The sequence below is a fragment of the Erpetoichthys calabaricus genome, chromosome 14 (assembly GCF_900747795.2).
Source record: "Erpetoichthys calabaricus chromosome 14, fErpCal1.3, whole genome shotgun sequence".
Lineage (NCBI taxonomy): Eukaryota > Metazoa > Chordata > Cladistia > Polypteriformes > Polypteridae > Erpetoichthys > Erpetoichthys calabaricus.
Genome location: NC_041407.2, coordinates 99,441,507 through 99,462,062, shown reverse-complemented (window position 1 = coordinate 99,462,062; position 20,556 = coordinate 99,441,507). Strand labels below are relative to the sequence as shown.

Sequence of the window (20,556 nt, the reverse complement as noted above, 5' to 3'; positions counted from 1 at the left end):
AGGCTGAAGTATATTCCAGCAACATTGGGTACAAAACACAAACCATATATGGGAGGAGTGTTGGCTCTTCACTGGCCATACTCACTTACACAGAGCCAATTTACCATTATTAATTAACCAAACATGCACACAGCTAATATTTGTTTGTTTTTTTTCTTTAAATCACTATGCTTTCAATGCAAATTAACAACCAATGTGGAGATACACAGTTACAAGCAATGTAGCAAAGGAAAATAAATTAGCAATCAGATCAGGGAAATCAATGATAAGATTTTGTAAATCTGCTACATTCAATCAGCATGAAAAAAACAATTGCCTACATTAATAGTCTTTTCCAATGGCCATATTTTTGATTTTATACAGAACATTTTTGGTTCTTGGAAGTAGCTACCAAGCAGCAGTAGACCTGTGTATCTGACAAATTATTTAACATTTATTGTAATCCCAGGGAAACTGGGTGGTCATGAATTGAAGAATTATGATGACTTCAAGGTTTGAAACTGACAACTGATTTTGTTTGCTTGCATTAAGCCAATGCGAATCTGTGAATTTCCCCCTGGGATTAATAAAGTATCTATCTATCTATCTATCTATCTATCTATCTATCTATCTAAGCCATCAATCTGGTTATGAACATATCTTAAATTAAAACAGTTCTGTCTTACAAAACATGTACTGTACCTACTTGAAAATCAGAAGCCAATGTCTGCAAATCACTAAAAATACATCACAACTTAAGAGGTGTTAGTTTCAAAAGGAGCAAAAAGGCTGCAGATTAAGAAGTGATGGCTTCAAAACTGCAGTACATCATTGCAACTTAGAGGTCAGGGTATACAACTCCACTAATTACATTATTTCAGGGAATGAATAACTTTGATTAGGTTCATGTTGCTGCTTTTGTGGATACTTTAAACAAAATGGCAAAATCTTCAACTACAAACTACTGAGTTTCCTTGTAAACTCAAAAGTCTCTTATTCAAAAAATAAACACATTCATTTCCCAGAAAGAAAAGAAATTCTTTCCTGGCCACAGATATTTCTCAGGGCAGTATTTAATTTTAGATGTGAATTTCTTTTTAGCAGTACAAGCTTATTCGTAAAACAAATCTGAGAAGTACAAGCATATAACTACTACTTCAAGATGCTTATAATTTGTAATAAAGAAAAATCTTAATCCAAAAAAAGAAACGTCAATATGCCAATAACAACTAACCAGATATGACCAAGAAACAAAACAAATAAAGCACACACATTTTTATAACAAAATACAAAAGAACAATATAAATGCAATTACTACTGTTAATGCAGCACCACACGTGTTCTTTCTCATTATCAAAAAAATGTAGATGTCACATTTCTATTAAGCACTTGCAGCTTCAAACACCTAGGCTGTACTTACTGTATAATCAGAAACAAAACATGCAAACCCAAAAAAAAAAAAAAAATCAGTAAATAAACCAAAACATAATTATCCACAGCCCTTTTAATAACTCTACGTCTGCCCTTATTTCTGTCTTGTGTATTCACTGCATTGAATACTGGTTACTGATTTCTACAGTAATTAAAGATAATGTATAATAATCCTTTCAAGTGACAGTATGATAAACACTTTGAGTTTAATATTTAAACAAATTTTAGAAAAAAAAATGCAAGGCTTAGGCTGTGAGGTCAACTTAGATGAGTACTAAACGGCAGATACTGGAACTTTCTAGTACTACTTTTCTTTTTAGTGCCAGTAATTAGGTTTTATTTCCACTGCTGGCTTTATTGATGATTTGGCTGGTTTGTAATTCATATATGAAACCTGTATCAACAGAGCCATTAGGACATAATGGTTTCAGCTTATGTTGCCTTGCAAAAAACAAGACTGCAGTCAAAACATTATTTCTTCTAGTGCCACTCTGAAGCACATTTCTTTGTCATTTAATTCTTTTTATTTATTTATTTTTTTTCTTTTGTGGAATCCTGGATCTCCGTTGATGTTCAAACACTTCTTGCATTGTGGCCTAGTTAAAGGGTTTATCATCATTTTTGGAAATGATGATCCGTAACAGAACCAGAAAAATATGCATCAAAAAGGCTGGAATAAATTAGCATTATATTCAATGGCAACATAAAAATGGAATCAGTCTGAGGAAGAAAAAAAAAAAAACTACATTTAGCACAACAGTACTTAAAGTTAGTAAGTGTACAGGAATTTATTACTTACGATATTTCATGTAATTAATGCACACCATTTGCCTTCTTTAGCATCCTTACTTGTAATGGAAAAGCAAACAAGCCTGGTTCTGGTCTGTTGTGTTGGTGGCTTATATATATATATATATATATATATATATATATATATATATATACATACATACATACATACATACACGCGCACACACACACACACACTAGGGGACTCCGCCCCCTGCTCGCTTCGCTTGCCCATCCCCGGGTTTGCTTTACCGGATATACAATTTAAAGAGATTATTATTTTCATGGGAATTGTTACATATGCATTATTTTCACTTTTACTTTAAAACTTTTGTAAAAACAATGCTTGTCCTTTATTTCTTGCCCAGGGCGTGGTTAAATCTCTTTTTCACAGAACATATAACACCGCTCGCGTTGTGAAGGGGGGCTGAACACACACGAAGGAGTTGCAGTCGGATCATCTGCTGGCTTGTTGCTGCTGGCGAGCTGCATTTTCTCCTTGTCGCGCTTTTTGTCAATCATTTCAAAAAGCAGCTGCCCTTTTGCCACTTTGCGTCTCTGCACACACACATATATATTATATATATACATACATATACATATACACACACACAAGGTGTTAGCAAAAGTTCTGAGACTTTATATATTACAGGTGTGAATGAAGCACAGCTACCACTGTATCAATAAATCGTGTCCCCTATACATACTTTAAGCTGGTGTTGGAAAAGGTGCGTTCAAAGGCAGACATATCTTTCTCTTTCACAGTGATAGCAATGCGCCCCCCCCCACCTTAACACAATGCTGTCTCCATTCAAAAATTTTTGGCTGGAGGGGAAAAAAAAAAAAAGTACTTGTGATACCACTCTTTCGGTTTTCACATGGCCTTACCTTAAGGGACAAGCTGAAAAGGATTAAAATTAAAGACTAAGTCTTAGAACATCTTGATCATAACTGGAATACAAACTGCATACAAACACAGTAGAGATGACTTCAAAAAATATTTTGAGAAATTATTAAATAATATATTTTGAAGAGCCAACTAAGGAGGCATGTGACAATTGGGTGAGCAACTCCAACAGAAAAATAGGAGGTCAGATCTATAGAAGTTGGCTTAGTAGTGCAATAGACTCATGTTCTGTCCTTTTCTGATTACTTTGAGCTCTTCAGTTGTTTCTTCCTAAAAGTGTAATATTTCTTTGAAGAACTTGGCTTTATGTCACTATTCCAGATAAACAGATATCCCTGGAGGGCTCCCAGCTATTCAACTGTATACACTTATATCTTTATTACTAATACATAATCACTGAATGAGAACTTTCCACAAAGTAGAAAAAGGCAAATTAATACATTTCAACAATACCAAACGCTTGCCAGTGTAAAAGTAAACATGGCTCTTCTTTAGAGACTTTTAGCAAAACAAATAACTACCCAGTTTTTCGAGAAGACACTCTATCAAAAAAAAATAATGCAAATACAAAAGAAACAAATCCCATCTGACTGGCCTAGTTTTTGAATGTCATGCTGGATTAAACACATTAATGAACAGACATCAAATTCAACATAAGTTAAATTGTAAACCATACCCTCTCCCTTCATTAATGTGGTCTTTCGCAGCCATAGTTTAAACTTGGGTATGCTTCAACTAAAAGAACAAGTACTTATTCAATTTAAAGTGATAATTCAAAGTGAGTTACTGAAAGAGTCTAACCTCCAGTATCAGTAATACAAATACCAATACAAAGTTTATGATCCAATGCACATATCAAACATGTAAGCAGACAAATAGTAAGGTTCTAAGACAGAGTGTTCTATGCTAACCAAAGCAGACAGACAGACAAGACAGATGATAAAGGCACTGTATAGCAAAGAGAAATTTACTTGATCCAGCAGTAACATAGAACAAATACATGCCTCAAAGCAGTGGATAAATATAAAAAGCATAAAAAAACATTTATGCAAGAGTTGAAAGTTAACACATAATATGCCCAAATGATAGTATCACTAAAGACGTACTATTATTTTGTTAATGTGTCTATTTTAACTGTCGAGGAAGAAGGCATGCATTTTCAACCTTAATGATTATCTCCAACATGCAGATTTCATTTTGTGCTTCAATTGTTGCTGCAATCTAACTAAATGAATACACAGAAAGAAATACCAATAAAAATTTTCTGAATCAAAACTTAGTAATCTAAAGGGTTTTTTCTTCTGCATTTAAAGACAAAATGTATGTAGACTATTGCATAGAACAGGGTATTCACAGAAAAGCACTGTCACCCTTAAACACTATATAAATGTAATGAATTATTATTATTATTATTGACATTTTTTAAATCATAATTAAAATCTTTTCTTTTCTCATTGGCATATGGATATATATTTAAAGGTAGTACTGTCATACTTTTATTATAGTCTTTAAATGGTTTGGTATGTTTTATGTGTGCATTTTACTTTTAATTTAACACTTTTATATGTTTAATATATTTATTGATTTAATTGTGAAGTTGATTTTAATTTTGTTTATGTGCAACACTTTGGTCAAACTTAGTTGTGTTCTAATGTGCTTTATAAATAAAAAAATATTGATTGATTGAAAAGGAGACAACATTCAAGGCTACTCACACAAAGTTGTAAAGATCCTAAAATTTAAACATAAGCACAAGAAATACTAATTGTGTCATGTCTCATATTACTTGCATAAAGATTACAGACTTGATACTGTGAGATTGAAGAGATTTTTCCCACCAAATATAAACCACATTTGCATTAATTTGAAAAATACAACTCCAAGACTATAAAAATGCTTCTAATCCCATTCAAAATGTTAATTATCAACTTTAAATATGCAGATAAGGAAAAATGTTCAAATGTGAAGAAAAATGCAGTTCTGAGCATTTACCATTTCATCAGAGTTCCACCTTCTCTGCATTTTGCATTCAGCCTGCTAGCATAATGGTTTAAACGTAAATAACAATGAGCAAAAGGATTTGCATTGCTGGTGATTATCTGGGTGTTTGCACAAGTGCAAATTCTGCTGACTGGAAACTTATACTAAACTGTACAGTATCATGCTGTTGAATCTGTATTAGCATGCATTAGCTTATCACAACTACAACAAAATAACTGAGATTCTAGTCCTGTACTATAATACTAATATTTCAAGATCCACAGAAACTTTACAAGTACTCTCCTCTGCGCTTCTGATATAAGCTAAACCTATTTCATCTATCTTTAAACAGAAAAACTTGTGTTTACTAGAAAGAATTCCTTGACTCATCGCAGATGTAAGAAATTAAGACTGGTCAGTCAGTTTATAAAACTAGGTGAATGTGAGTATGAGTGAGTGTGTATGCATGCAACACTGTGTTGAAGTTTAGGCTTACAGCTGACATTGCAAAACCAATAGAATTACCTGAAACGTACCGTTGAATTATTTTTGCACTATTTCAGCCAGCCAACCATTCCAAATCCAACTTTGCATGTCCAAAGAAGCATGTACTTGAAATGATTGTATCTATTACTAAAACAAACTTGCTGTTATAAACATTATTAGCAACAAAAAAAAATGGAAACCTTGTATCTAAGATTTTTAAGTGGATTAATTAAGTACATCCTTAACTTCCAAATTAATAGAGCTGAAGAGTTATCATGTTCTGAAATTGCAGTCTTTAATTGCTTCATGCAAGCAAGGCGTTATTAAATTTAGATTTAACAAAAATGAAGGCAAATCCAGTAAAATAAAGTGAAAATCCTTTTTCTAAAAAAAGTGAGAATTCAGTCATAAAAAGAGATTCGTGTAATGAACAAAAGGTCACTCATAACTTAACATAAAATTACTGAACTCACTTAATCCAATTCCAGTAGGAAGCCAGAGTATAATCCAACAGTACTGGGTACTAGGCAGGATGTATAGTTTAATTAAAAGAATTTTTCTTTAAATTACAGCATAAGTGATTTTTAAGTTTCAAAATATATGTATTACACTAAAATTAAAACCAAATGAATCAGACAAAGCTAACAGTTATATTACAAGATGTAAAACATAGTCCAATTAAAAATACAATAAAGTTAACATTTCAAAGGCAAAGATAAACAGCAATGAATCATAATGCTCCACCCTTACCAAGTTAAAAGAACTGTTTGAAAAAAATGCCTATTATAAAACACTTCCTCATATAGAGTAGAATAGCAGAGGTAAAACAAAAGACAGAAGCCCAGCAGACTTGTTTAAGAATAACATTAATAAATCATTAGCAATTTCTTAAAATACTCTCCACTGTTCCACAAAAAGATTTTTTTCCCAAGCTTTAGACAAATAAGATGGTGCTTTTCAATTGAGCTATGAAGGGAAAGCAAGAATCAGCTGATGTTCTAAACAACAGACTATAGGAAATCACTGCAAGTTTATTGGTACACAACCTAGTCTTGCCAATGATAATCTAAAAAAATGCCAGTTAGAGGATTGGGAATACTTGTAAATCAAACAATATTTAATAGACAAGTAAATGTGTTTCCCAAAGTGGTTGAAATTTAGGATAGGCTTAAAACATATGACCTAACTGGTGCTAGGCGACATCATTCACAATGAGAGTTAAAAACGGAATTGCTGTTTCCAAAATGAACAGAAATAAGGATGTGTGCAGTTTAATGGAAGCTTAACCGATATTAAGAGGACAAGCTAAAATGATGAGTTCTTCTCTCACTTGTCTGGCACTAAACAATTTGAGTTAGTTATGAACATGTAGTTAATGTGCAAAGCAATATTACGAAAGCACAATTTTGACAGCTTTCACATTGTTATTTTCTAGTAAGGACACAGTATCATCGAAGAACAACAATGATCTGTAAAGAAATAAGACTAAGAACGTATCAGTCAATAATCGTGTTTTACAATATCTCTCTATTATATAAAAACATCCTGGGACAAGACTTTGTGCCAAGAGATTTAACCATGCCCGGGGCCGGAAATAAAAGACAAAGAGTAGATGACAAAGTACAACGTTGTAAAGAGGTTCAAAAACGTTGGCGTGATACACATGCAGAGCATGTCAGAGATAATGAAAGTACTAAAATTCAAAAGTCTCAAAAAAAAAAAACAAACAAAAAAAAACAATAGTAAAGATCGTATTAGTGCAAACAGAAATTATTACTCGGTGAAATAACGGAACAGCGAAAAGAGATCGAATATATTGTTCTGATTTAAACTTTAAGTCAGAGACTTGTAGATCATCTAATTCGTGTTGCCATCAGGGAAAAGTAGTGCTTCTTCCCAATGTAGAGGTGTATCCGCGAGAATTAAAAGATTTATTGTTCGGTCAAAGTGAAATCCACATACGCGAGTGGCAGAGTGGCAGTGGTGCATAGCACAGGCCGGGGGGTTGGCAAGCAAAACAAGCAGGGGGCAAAGCCCCCTAGTAATACCAAACGATCAAGAATTTTAAATACTGTGCTATTCTTGGGAAATGTACCATAAATATTTAACACAAGCAGTGCCTAGAAACACAAGTGGAAAATACTACTTGTTTCAGCTTTAAAATATAGTGTAAGTCATGAAAGGATAAAAGCAAATAAGAAAAAATGTTACACAAGAAGACCCATCATGAAAAGCCATGCTGTTACCAGCCAATACTTTTTTTTCCCCCATAAACAGATCATCATCATACAGTTTCTTTAACTATGCCAATGCTTTGCATTCATTTTTCATTCTGTACTTGGAAAGCAGATGTAACAAATAAATTTATGTCTAATTTACAAATCAGAATAGAACCTCAACAGGAAATGACTGGGTATTCAAAACAAAACGAGGCATGAAAAATACATTTTTTTAACTGCTGGTCTCAGAAGATGATGGAAAAATGCAAATGATTTCGAAGTAAACGATATTATGTTTTGAAAATCACATCTATTTTGTGCAGGAGACACCGACATAGGAAATGATAGATAGCAGTGTGAACTTTAATCAGAACAGAGCCTGTGGCATTTTCGGGGAGTATACAGGTTAATCAGTCACAACTCTCATGTGACCGAGATGACATAACTGGAGATCAGCATCCAGGAGCTCATCAGTGTGAGGTCCTCCCAACCCCAGATCAGATTGCAGGCTCCTAGTTTTGTTTATTAGGATATTACTTAAATACACCTGCCAAGTCACATACAATAGGCTCTGTGTTTTAGCTTTCAGTGCTTTTGGTGTTCAGAGATACTTGCACAAAATTGAAAACTCTAATGAGGTCAGCATGTCGTTCTCTATATTTATAACAGTGCAGTGTATAGTAAGAATGTGTCAAAATACTGTAGATGCAAGATGCAATAATGCCGATGTAAATTTTTCATATTTAGTCTGCTTTACAAACAAAGCTATGTAACTTAATTTTTCTGACCTAACTTTAAACAAGGAAATCAATTATTCAATTTACCTGTAATGATGTAATACTAGGGTGTTGTAACATGTTAGCCATTATGAATGTAGTGAAGTCAAGCAAAATGACACCTTTTATTGGCTAACTAAAAAGATTACAATATGCAAGCTTTTGAGACAACTCAGGCCCCTTCTTCAGGCAAGATGTAATCAAGCATGATGATTTTAATTTTGTATTAACCCTTTACTCACGGTTTGTTTCATTTAAAATGTTAAAACCTGCACCAGCCATCATGTAGCTTAGATGGTCTTGGGCAGTGTTTCCCAACCTCAGTCCTGGGGGTACACTGTGGCTGCAGGTTTTTGTTCCAGCCAGCTTCTGTTTTTAATTGGACTGCTGGGCTAATTAAGTGAACTGTTATTTCCCAAGTTCTGTGTTTTGGGAACAATATAGAAATTAGAAAACTAAATTTGGTAAAAAAAATTATATATATTTATTAAAATGTACCAAACAGTTATATGGGAAAAATGTATTTTTTTCTTTTTAACAATATTTTCATCTTGATTTTCATTCTACTTTTCAAGGTGTTCTAATTGTTTAATTAATCCATTATATACTAATTAGTGGGTCTGATGCTAAAGTACTTGCAGCCTTTGATTATTCCGTGTTGTTTGCCAGTGTGGCTGCTCTGCTCATTTTTGATTGTCATTAATAAGACACGATGAAGGGAAAAACTGCACAGAGAAAGGGCAAAATATAATGAAATCAACAAAAGAGAGTTAAGCATTTAAATATATAGCAAAAGCAGAAATATTTCTAAATGTCTTATAAATGTACAAATCATGCTGCTGTGCTTTTCTGAATGTAGAATAAAAGAAAAATAATTCCAGCTAATTTAATGAGATCAATGTTATCAGGTGCTGTCACTGATTAGGAATCTGGTTGGAACAAAAACGTGCAGCCAGTGTGCCCCCAGGACTGAGGTTGTCAAACACTGGTCTAGAACAGGGCTATTCAATTACAAATTCAGCTGGGTCAGATTTTCAAACCAAGAAATTTAGCTGGGCCAGATATTTTCAGCAGCCAGTAAGCAGTAGGTAATAAATTTTATACCAACACAAATGAATGTATTGAAATATAGTAATGTTTATTCATTGTTTCCCTTTTAAATGTGGTCACATCTGACACAGGCACATCAAAAAGTGCATAAAACAAAAATAAAAAGCTATAACTGAACAGAATCAGAGATAGTGGGAAGACTTTTTCTCCCACTTTTAAATAAAAAAATAAACATTTTGGTCATATTTTAAATCACCACATGTGTGATTATCAGTGCCTGGTGTTGCGCATACATTGCATTTGGATCACGTTTGGGGCACTGTGAAGGTATGTAGAGGCAGAGTCCTAGTGCTACATTTTGTTTATTTGGTGAAAAAACATAATTAAAATTTGAAATTGACAAATTGTCAAGTATAATAATAATTCTTTATACTTATACAGCACTTTACACAATACTCAAAGCACTTAGTGTGGAGACAGCGCTTGTCAGTAACGAGACTCTCAGAGTAAGGATTCCATTCATTTGCAAAAACCCATGTTCGCACTCACTAGATGAAACTGGAATACAACTAAGACTCAGCACACAATTGATTATAGAAACATTGAATATATAGTTGATGCCACGACCAGCTGCTGAGGCCAGCACATACCGTCTTCCAAAATAAATAAATAAATAACACTTCTGACACACAACAATGCAGCGCAGTGTGGGTTAAATGCTGCTAGGCTATGCAGAATGTTGTATTCATGGGCTGTATTACAAGTAGGAATTTATATATGAATTTCTGAGGGATCTCGAAATCTGTTTTTCTCTATGTCTCTGGCGGGACCACGGGTTGGGCCACTCAGAGGTTGCTTCTGGGCCGCATGTGGCCCATCATTTGAATAGGACAGGTCTAGGAACTAGAACCCCAAAATTATAAACTGAAGGAGTAGTTTTCAAAAGCTGAAGTAGGAAAACAGAACTGCTAGATGTCAATATACAGTTCAAACCTTTAAGACCCTTTAAAATCGGAGATGCTGTAAATCCTTTAAAATTCAAGAAAGCTGCAGGTCCAGACAGCTATCCAAGGCAGATTGTATAAAAGATGTCTGTCTAAATGGTATCTTTAAGCTTGATAGATTAATAAAAGCTGGAGAAGACAATATTTAACTTGGGGAGAAAAAAAAATGATGGCAAGTCTCAATTACTGTCTTTTCAAAGGAGAACGAAGACCCTTCTGTGTGTGTAACCTCCACATCAAGGCGACTACTCAATAACAACATTATGGTTACAGCTAATGTTTTAGCTAGAAGGACAGAGGAAGTGCTTGCTTCTGTACTTTCACTAGATCAAAAGAATTCATTAACAGAAGTTAGAAGACGCCTATTGTCAAGCCTTTAACAATTATTTAAAGCAGTATCAACCCCTGCACTATCTGAGTCTCCCCATCTCTGGATGCAGAAAATGCTTTTGATAGAGTTGAATAGGGATATCTGTTCACATTACGATGCAAATATGGTTTTAGACCCAATACATATGGCTTGGATCCAACTGCTATATTCTGCTTGAAAAGCCTCTGCTTGTAAAAACAATACAAACTCTGTTTTATACTGCAATGCAGAGGCAGTGAAGTTATACTGAAATGTTATTTAGATTATCTGGAACACAAAAAAGCCACTTAATAAAAAGATGGTCGTACTAAAATCTAAAGCAGAGGGTAGCACAGCATTGCCTAACTTCCGGTTTCACTACTGTTTCATAAATATTTGTACTTTAAAAATATGGAATGAATCAGAAGGCAATGGAGCAGCATCTGATTGGATAGCCAAGGAACAGAAATTGTGTTCTAACTTTTTCTGCACTCCCCTGATTAATAACTACTGCCTAATTACTAATAGTCCATTGGTACATCAGTTGCCCAAAATCTATAGCCAACAAAGAAAATTATTTAAGACACTTATCTCAGTTGTTCTGGTGCATGTAATACATCATATTTATTGCCTTCTTTTGAAACAAGAATTAATTCATGGAAGTCATTAGGTATGCTGACCTTTAGATACATTTAAACTAACAATGGGCATGTACCATTTCAACAACAATGCTTTGAATATAATCTTCCAATAACATACCATTTGTTTATGTACAAGTTAGAAACTTTGCTAAAAGTTAACACTCCAATCTTCAAAAATTTTCAGTCAGTATCTACTGTATATTTGAATGCATGGTAGCTAGCAACAATGAAGATACTGGTAGTATTCTTTATTCCATTAACTAATCTCAAGGTGCACCCACTCAGACAATCTTAGGAGACAATGGGAAAGTCTCACTAACAATTTCAGATAATAAATTGAATTCACCTATTCACAACATACATTCTTCTTCAATCAGTGCACTTAGCTGAAATTTATACATCTCACAAATCTATTTCAACTAAAATTATATTAAAGTTAACAAACTGCAAAGTTGCCTCTAAGGACCATCCTCCCTATGATTTAACAAATGTCCCTCACTGAAAAGTATGAATCTGTCAGATGGTGTTGGATTAAACTCCATTGTTATATCCTATACAATACTGCTCGAATGTAAACTTACTGTATCTTAATCAAGAATGCTCACAAAACCTTCATACTCTTATACCCAATATGATCTAAAAGCAGAAAAAATAATTTCCTTAAGAATAAAATCATTCCAAATCATTTTCAGAATTTGGGAAAAAAAAAAAAAAACATGAAATCTGTTCTAAAACAGGTCCACTGAGTTTCTGTGTTGACTCATTTTTGTACATTATTTTCTTTTGATGTTTCAGTATACATGAGGAATTAACTCACCACAGGCTTTACTCATATAATTCTCTTAACTGTATAGAGGTGGGATGTTCATTGTTGAGTATTACTTAATGCAAATTACAGTACTTATAAACTTCAGTGTTTAGAATATTGCCCAAAAAGTATCATTTTGCATCTGATTATGTCCCATTCACTTTTAAACAAGAGTGAATCCCTGACTGTTTAATGCTAAGAACTTTCCATAAAAGAACAGGGAACAGTCATAATTCTGATTTTCCTTCTAATACAATATTTTAAAATCCCCATTTAAAAAGAAATTCACCAGTCCCACAATTACTCTGTCATACGTGGCTGCTGTTTTGACAAATAATGCCTAACACAACAAGGTGCAATTAGAAATATTCTGCCCACCTTTATTAAAATATTGTTGTATCTGTAAAAAAGAAAAGAAAGTAAACATATTGTGTGGATCCTGACTTCATACTGCGATAATCCCTCTTTTCTGGGTTGATCCACAGGTACCAACTGCCTTTTTATTCTGAATGCCATGATGTAAACAGTACCCTGCCGCCACCTGTCGGACACCTCCAAAATAATAAAACAAGTTTGGCTTCCACTTGCCTGCCTCCTACCTGCTCTTTTACTTCTCCCACCATTATCCTGAAGTCACAGTCTTACTAACTGACCGTTATTCCTGAAGATCCTTGATAGCAAGCCATAAAATCAGGCAGGAAAAGGAGGGTAAATCCTTATGAGCCACACGTGCTGGCATGATGCTTCTCTACATTATATCTCTTATATATATTTCTCTTCTGGTTCGTCCTGCTTCCTTTTCAAAAGCGGTCCCGCCCACACGCAGCCGACACGGCATTTCTCGATTGCTATTCGTCCTCTTCCAAACCCTTCCCCACGCTGCCTGCGGCTCCTCTTCAAAACCGGTCACGCCCAGCCTGTTACAGGAAGGTACTCTGTTGACCATTGGTATTGGTTTCGCTCCTTCCTATTTTCGTTATACTACGACAGTTGTTTCCTAAGCCTTTGTTATAAAATGAATGACAATATCCCTAATTTCCGCCAAATACTGCCTGTTATCTTCCGCGGTTCTCGAGCCCTCACCACTGCCTCTTCCATCACCAAAAACTCACAAAAAATATGAGCGCTCTCGAAAGTGAAACTCAATTTGTTCAATGGCTTCTTCAAGTTCGGGAAGGTAAAACTAGAGACAAGGCAGAACTACCTTCTCAATGTTTACCACAACAACAAGACCCAGTTGCTCAAATTTACGGTGATATTAATTTCTCGACTGTGACTCCCCAAGAACTTACTACATATTAACAACAAAGTTCTTGATCTTATGCAGGGTGAAAAAGTGACCTTCAAGAGTGTAGATACAGTAGTCAGTGACGATGCTAATGATCAACTAACGTACCCACAGGAGTTTTTACACACCCTCACACCAACTGGCATGCCTCCCCATATCCTTCATCTAAAGCTGGGAGCTATAGTTATGCTCCTTTGAAATATTATGCCATCAAAAAGTCTTTGCAACGGAGCAAGACTCATCGTTACCTGAATACATACAAATATTATTTAGTGTAAACTGATTGCTATCCAAAAATTCTGAAACAATCTTCATTCCTAGAATCTCTCTCCTTCCTTCCGACACCAATCTCCCTTTTAAATTTAAACGCACACAATTCCCACTCAGACTCGCCTTCTCCAAGACTATCAACAAGTCCTAAGGACAAACATTCGCAAAGATTTGCGTTAAACTACAACAACCAGTCTTCAGCCACGGTCAGTTGTCTCTACGTGGCTTTTTCTAGGGTTAGATCTTTTGACTCATTATCTGTCGTCTCCACCAAAACATCTATTCACAACTCCGACTTTCATGAAGTATTTATTTCTTCTTGATTTCTGAATTCCTTTCTCACCGTTTTCCGTTCCTATTCTTACACCGCCGTATGCTACGGTGGGCGTCGGCTAGTATATATATATATTTTTAACTTTCTTTTTTTTATACACGTGGTGCTTCTGCAAAGAACGAAGCACTTACAACAATGCTGTCCACCTTGTCCTGCACTACAAACATATTGCAACGTGTTATGCTGCTGGAAGGACAGCTGTGAGGGATGGGAAGCAGAGTTTAGGTGGAGCTCAGGGGAAAGCACTTTTTGCAGGACAGCTGAATGACATACTGTAGGTTAGAAAGAGTCTTTTGTATTCAACAGGTTGAGCAGTCTAAGACTTGTGCACCTAACCATCAGTACTTAACTGAAAACAAGACAGAGGTGCTGATGCTTCCCTTTACTAGAGAAGTTGGCTCCTATATTTAAATAACAGTCGTTAGAATACCGCTAGGATTTTTTTTCCTATTGTTTGGTGTTCTTGCTGTGGCTGCCGCTTTTGTCATTACTATAATAATACAGTATTTAAAAAAAAAAAAAAAAAAAAGAAGATGTACAAATGCAAATGTAATGTCCAGAATTGTTAACCTAAGCTTGAATATATTTTAATATTTGAACCTTATTTTTTTGCCTACTTTGACAGCCCTAATAAGGACTGTGGTTACTGATGAAGGCTATAATCATGATGAAACTAACAAGCTCTTTGAAAGTAAAACTTTAAGAGTATTAAATTCCAAAACAAAAATTAAAGAAATATACAGCATATATTACACACATACAGGAATATCTATGTTAAAGTATGTGAGAGAAAGATGACAATTAGTGCAAGCTAAGGATGGTTAGTAACCAACATGATGATGGTGTCAAAAATCAGTTTCCCCCAAAAAAAACAAAACAAAAAAAAACACAAAGATCAGTTTCCCCTGTAGAACATGCGCATGTGGTATTTGGCACAAATGTCTTATTCACATATGAAATGCAAGCATATTCAAACATGCAGTAAACAAAATTCAACTGAATGCACTCCATGTATCCAGTCAGTTTCCTATTCATTTCTGCACTGCTATCCAACAATCCACTCCATTGTCACATGTCACTTCCAGGAAGAGTCTATTCATGGATAGCTTCTGTTGTCATCTATGAATAGAGAAGACGTTTGTCTGCAGGGTCTTCCTTTCACTTGGAGTAGCTGGCCAAGGCATGTCACTCAGATTTCTATGCCATTCCAGACAGGAACATTTAAAAAAACTGATTTATAGTTTGTATGGTGATGGATTTTGGAATCTCCATGCATAAAAAAACTCCCTTGCTCTAAGGAGAAATATAAACTTCATGTAATACGTCTTGCCTTGCCTGATGTGCTCAGTGGAGATGTGGGAATTTTGTGAATAAACACACTCTTGATGGGTCAGACACATTTTACAAATTCTTTCCTTTTCTGTTGCTCACTACTCTTCATGCATAGAACCTATAGCATAACTTATATTTATATGAAAGCCATGCTAAATGTCATATTGTTATGACAAGTGAGTTTATCTTTATTCCTTTTTTATTTTAGCAAACGCCTTTATGCTGGGTGACTCACAAAAAAAACAAAAATAATAGTCCATACATAAAAATTAGTGATTAGGAGGAAAGTACATAGTTGAGCTTTTGACAAAAACATTTTAAACCAGAATACAAGAAGCTTAGTACTACACTTAGCAATGTCTTAACAGTTCTAAGACACTTTGAGAAGAGGTGTTTTGTCAAGAGACATTTGACACATTTATCAGATATTTGTATTATTTAGACACATTCTTCAAGCAACAGAGAGAATTGTTATATTTACCTTCGTCCTAGTCAATGCCTCAGAAAGTGTCTACATATGGCCTGTGCTGTAACAAAACTCTGAAAGGAAGAAAAAGGGAAAAAAGTAAAAATGTTTTCTCTTGATCAGCAATAAGAATGATGCCAAACAGTACACTCTGTATGAAAGTTTGTAGTGAAAATAGCATGTTAATGGTTTTGTTGGTAGCATTGTGAACCCTTTAGGGTAATTTGCATGCAGCCTTTGTTAATTTTTAATCCGTACTTGAATACATTTCAATTAAATCATATTTTTATATTAACTATCTGACACTTGATCACTGGTTCTGGCGAGAACCAAAATATAGGGAAAGGTCCTCAAAAGGTATGTGGCTAGAGTCAGGGTTAATTAAGTTAATTATCAGTTGGAGGGGACACAAGCAATGCATTTAAAAACAAACCACATACAACTTGCTGTTATATATTGTACTAGAACTCAAGTGGACATTGTCAAACCCCTAATCAATAATCTGAATTTTTATTCGATTCAGGAAGATTTATCAAAACCAAAAGAAAAGAGAGTTATCTTGAAGTATAAATCATTGAGAAAATGTTTTTGCATACAAAACCCAACAAAGCCAAACCAATTCCAGGGTTTGCAGTATTTATATACAAGTATAACAGTATAAATGTGACATACAACATGAATTCTTAACATGATATTTGCATTAGCGCAGTAAGCATTTGAAATCAAACAAATGGAGTAATGTAGATAGCATGATTCCTTGCTTTTCTGCTAAAGCTACAAGCCCTTTAATGTCCCAAAATAATGGAGATCCATCTCCTTTATGTTATTCTTTCTTATCTGAGTCAGACCATCAATCTCCCTGAAGCAACTCCACTCTCCATTAGAGAAACTGCTCAATGCTTCCTTTTCTCTGTCTCTGTCTACATCTAATGCTCTTCTAGTTATCTTTTAGAAAAGGACTATACAGAGCCTCGGAGAAATTCTTTCTGTCTTTAAGGTGCATGGCTTTTCCAAATTACCTGTTTTAAAATGATCAATTGTCATAAAGATTGAATCTGCAATGTGATCAGCCTGTGGTCATTACTTAAGGAATGCATCATCAAAGGATAAAATTAGATAAACACATTTTCAGAATCTATTTATAGTCCCATCTGAACCATTAACAGCCAGAAAGAAACAAAAACAGAAATAAAGAAAACAATCATCTAACAAAAATCAGCTTTTTAAGGGTTAACACTTTCAACAGCTATGCGTAAAGCCCTATTCTTCATCAAAGCACTTCCACACTTCTTTATCCAGAAGTAAACGCCTCCTTCGGCGCTACACCTCCTCCAAACTCCAATAACAGAGAGCATGATGAATAGGCTAATCGGACCTGGTGCTGGCTAATGCTAGCTACCTCTGGTGTGTGAAAAGTGATTGCCACAGTGGATTTATTATGATTGCTGTTTTATTAAAATACAGCATACGCTTGCACACACATACTTACACCTCCCCCCAAAGGACCAGATTTCAGCTCCTTATTCACTGAAGCTTATGTTTTTTACACAGTTCACAAAAAAATGATCTTGATTTTAATCAAACACAGTTTACACTTATCAGGGTATTATGCATCTACAGCATGCATGTATCATTAGATAACACAATACAATAACAACGCAGGCCTTCCATTGCATGAAATGGTATAGTGCTGTAAGCCCCTCAAGAAATTACATTTCAAAGTAAGTAGATTTCATTGTGTTCTTCACCATGCAATTACAAAGATGCATATAGGAACTGCAGCAAGATAATCAAACTCTCAAAGATGCTAACTCTCAAACTCAAAAGCAGAATGATCAGGCAACTAAAGCACTTTTGTCCAGTCATATATGATAGGAATACCTTTGCTAATCAATCAGATGTGCCACAGGGATAGTATGTGTGGCTTTATTGCTGGCTAGACTCTTCTTGAAAATAAAGAGTTCATTTACCAGCTGCTGCAAGATGGCATTTCATTCCATTTATTACAAAAGAACAAATGCTATCCTGATTGATTATGAACACACCCTTCTGAGATTGAGGTAATCTCAGATTGTCAAATCTGCTAAAACCCCCAGAGCAAACTAATGTGGAACAATTTTGTTTGTTAACCTTGAAAACACAGAAGATTACATCAGTATGGATTTCTTCCCACTAAAGCTAAACAAAGATTTTCACACATTAAAGAAAACACAAAAAAAGGCTAGTTTCCAAAACACAGCCCTGAGGATTTCCTAACACTGTACATGTGTTTTAATTTAAAACTAGGCACATTTTACGGATGTACCTTAGAATGTATGCTTATGTAAGTAAATGTTGCAAAATTTTCTGTTTTACTGATATACTACAGTTGAAGTACATGAAAGTATGAGTATTCACTGAACAAGAGTAAAATGTATGGACTCAATAGAACCTGATAATTAAAGTAAAATGCCCATGTATACTAAAGGAGGTCCTATACATTCTCTGGTCAGGACATATCAAAAGACTAGTATCTGTAGGATTCAAAGTACATCAACAAAACATAAATAAATCCTTGAGTGTACAAATATAATCCTCACTATGGAGAAAATGGTTAAACTTCAGAGCCAGTAAAGAGTTAACAAAGAACCAGGGTCTTTACTTAAGGCTAGTTTGATCTGAGATTATTTTTTTTATCCTTCTTCTGTCCAAACTTGGCCGGGAGGTTTAATTTTCTTTGATGAACACCAGATCCCTGCAAGCCTAGTCCTGACAGCAATGATAAAGAAACAGAGAAAAATCGAAAAGGAGGGGTGGGGGGTGTGAGGGTGGGTAACGGGCATGCAGAAAGTGGAAAAAGTGTAATATATCATTGCTTTCATTACTCTAGTGGAGCCTGCATCAAAGCCCTAAGGCAGAACACAGGAGTGCTAAACCAAAGGTTCTAGCAAAAGACAGTGGCACAGGGTTCCATTTTCTGCAATATAAGATATTTCTAAAGAATTTTTTAATAGTACATTTACCTTTCTAACGTGTCACAAGTGCTCTTCCTATCAAGTTTAAATAATTCAGTGCAACCCAAACAAGAGTAAATATTAGTAATCTGTGACATATAAAGAGATAATGAGACACTCAGAATCTACTGGTTTTTTTTTATATATACGCAATCATAGTGTTCTAACATTGCATATTTTAGATATTGTACATCATCTGAAAGATCAGCCATTGCCTTGCCATCTAAAGATGTGCTAAGTAATATTTCTGTATACGTCACTATATGGTAAACAAGTCTGTGGTGTTAAAGCAGCCTTAGACTAAAGTTCATACTGGTCACTGGTACTTAAGTTTAATAACAGCACTGAAGTTTGCATAAAAACTGTAAACCGGAGTATGCCCAATTACAGAATACATAAACTGCATTTGTTCAAAAGATCACACAGTAAACATTTTGAATTTACTAGTAATCCATGGCAGCTACAGGTTGTATCATATGCTGCTACACACAGCAGTATCATCTCTTACGAAACTACAGTTACCTGGTCAACGACATGTAATTTCCTCTCACAGTACAGAACACCAAGTAAAGACAGAACAGCTGCTACAAAAACAACTGGAAGAGTTGTTGCAAAAGTTCTACAGAAAAGCAGATGAAACAAATGTAAAGGGAAGTGTGATGGCTCTATAAAAGTTTAAATCATTTAACTTAAACCTTTACCAGGCAAACTCGAGACACACCAATACTGCATAGTTTTCAAGGTCAGTACAATATCTGACCACGAGTAAACAAAGCAATGTAATCGCATTAAACCCTTTAGATGCAATTTTGAAAAACTAATTAATTAGTATGACCTTAGAAAATATTAATTTAAATCAGTAAAGAAAATAAAAATAGGGAAAAAGAAAAAACAACAACAGATGCACTCTCTTGCCAGGACCATAGTTAAACATTTCGACAATTATATCTTGATTATCTTTACATTACAATTTATAATGAATCTTTTTTTTTTGTATTTCAAAGTGTGCAATGTGCATAGAAATTAAATAAAATCAAAGTAATTGGAAAAGGGCATACAAACAATATAGTCAATCAATCAATCAATCAATCAATCAATCAGTGATGCTTGCTTTTGGGCTACAGTGCAGTAAGTTTATTCTAAACAGTTAAAGCAGATTGGATTCATGTTGATTTAACTGAAGTATAAGTAAGTGTATAGTTGGTGCATGTATGCAATGGATCGGCAAACCCATCCAGTATTGATTCCAGACCTGAATAAGGTTAAGTGGAAGTACAAGAATCTTCCTTCCTAAGACTGCTTTTTTGATATTTTCAAAGTGAAAGAAAAATGGGCCATTCTTATTTGTATGTTACACAAATTGTGGCAAATGAGAGTAAATTACCAAAATCTGGCTATCAATTACCATATGTATGAAATATTCCAGCCATTTTAACGAACATAACTGAATTATA

At 34.7% G+C, this 20,556-nt stretch overlaps 1 protein-coding gene across 1 annotated transcript in view; it reads right to left on the bottom strand.

Moving 5' to 3' along the window:
• The window catches only part of raraa (retinoic acid receptor, alpha a), a 286,802-nt gene that overhangs the window by 177,772 nt on the left and 88,474 nt on the right, over positions 1-20,556 (bottom strand). Inside the window, exon 2 of the mRNA XM_028820073.2 lies at positions 16,125-16,183. The gene's annotated coding sequence lies outside the window, so the exon portion shown is untranslated. The remainder of the gene's footprint in view (positions 1-16,124; positions 16,184-20,556) is intronic.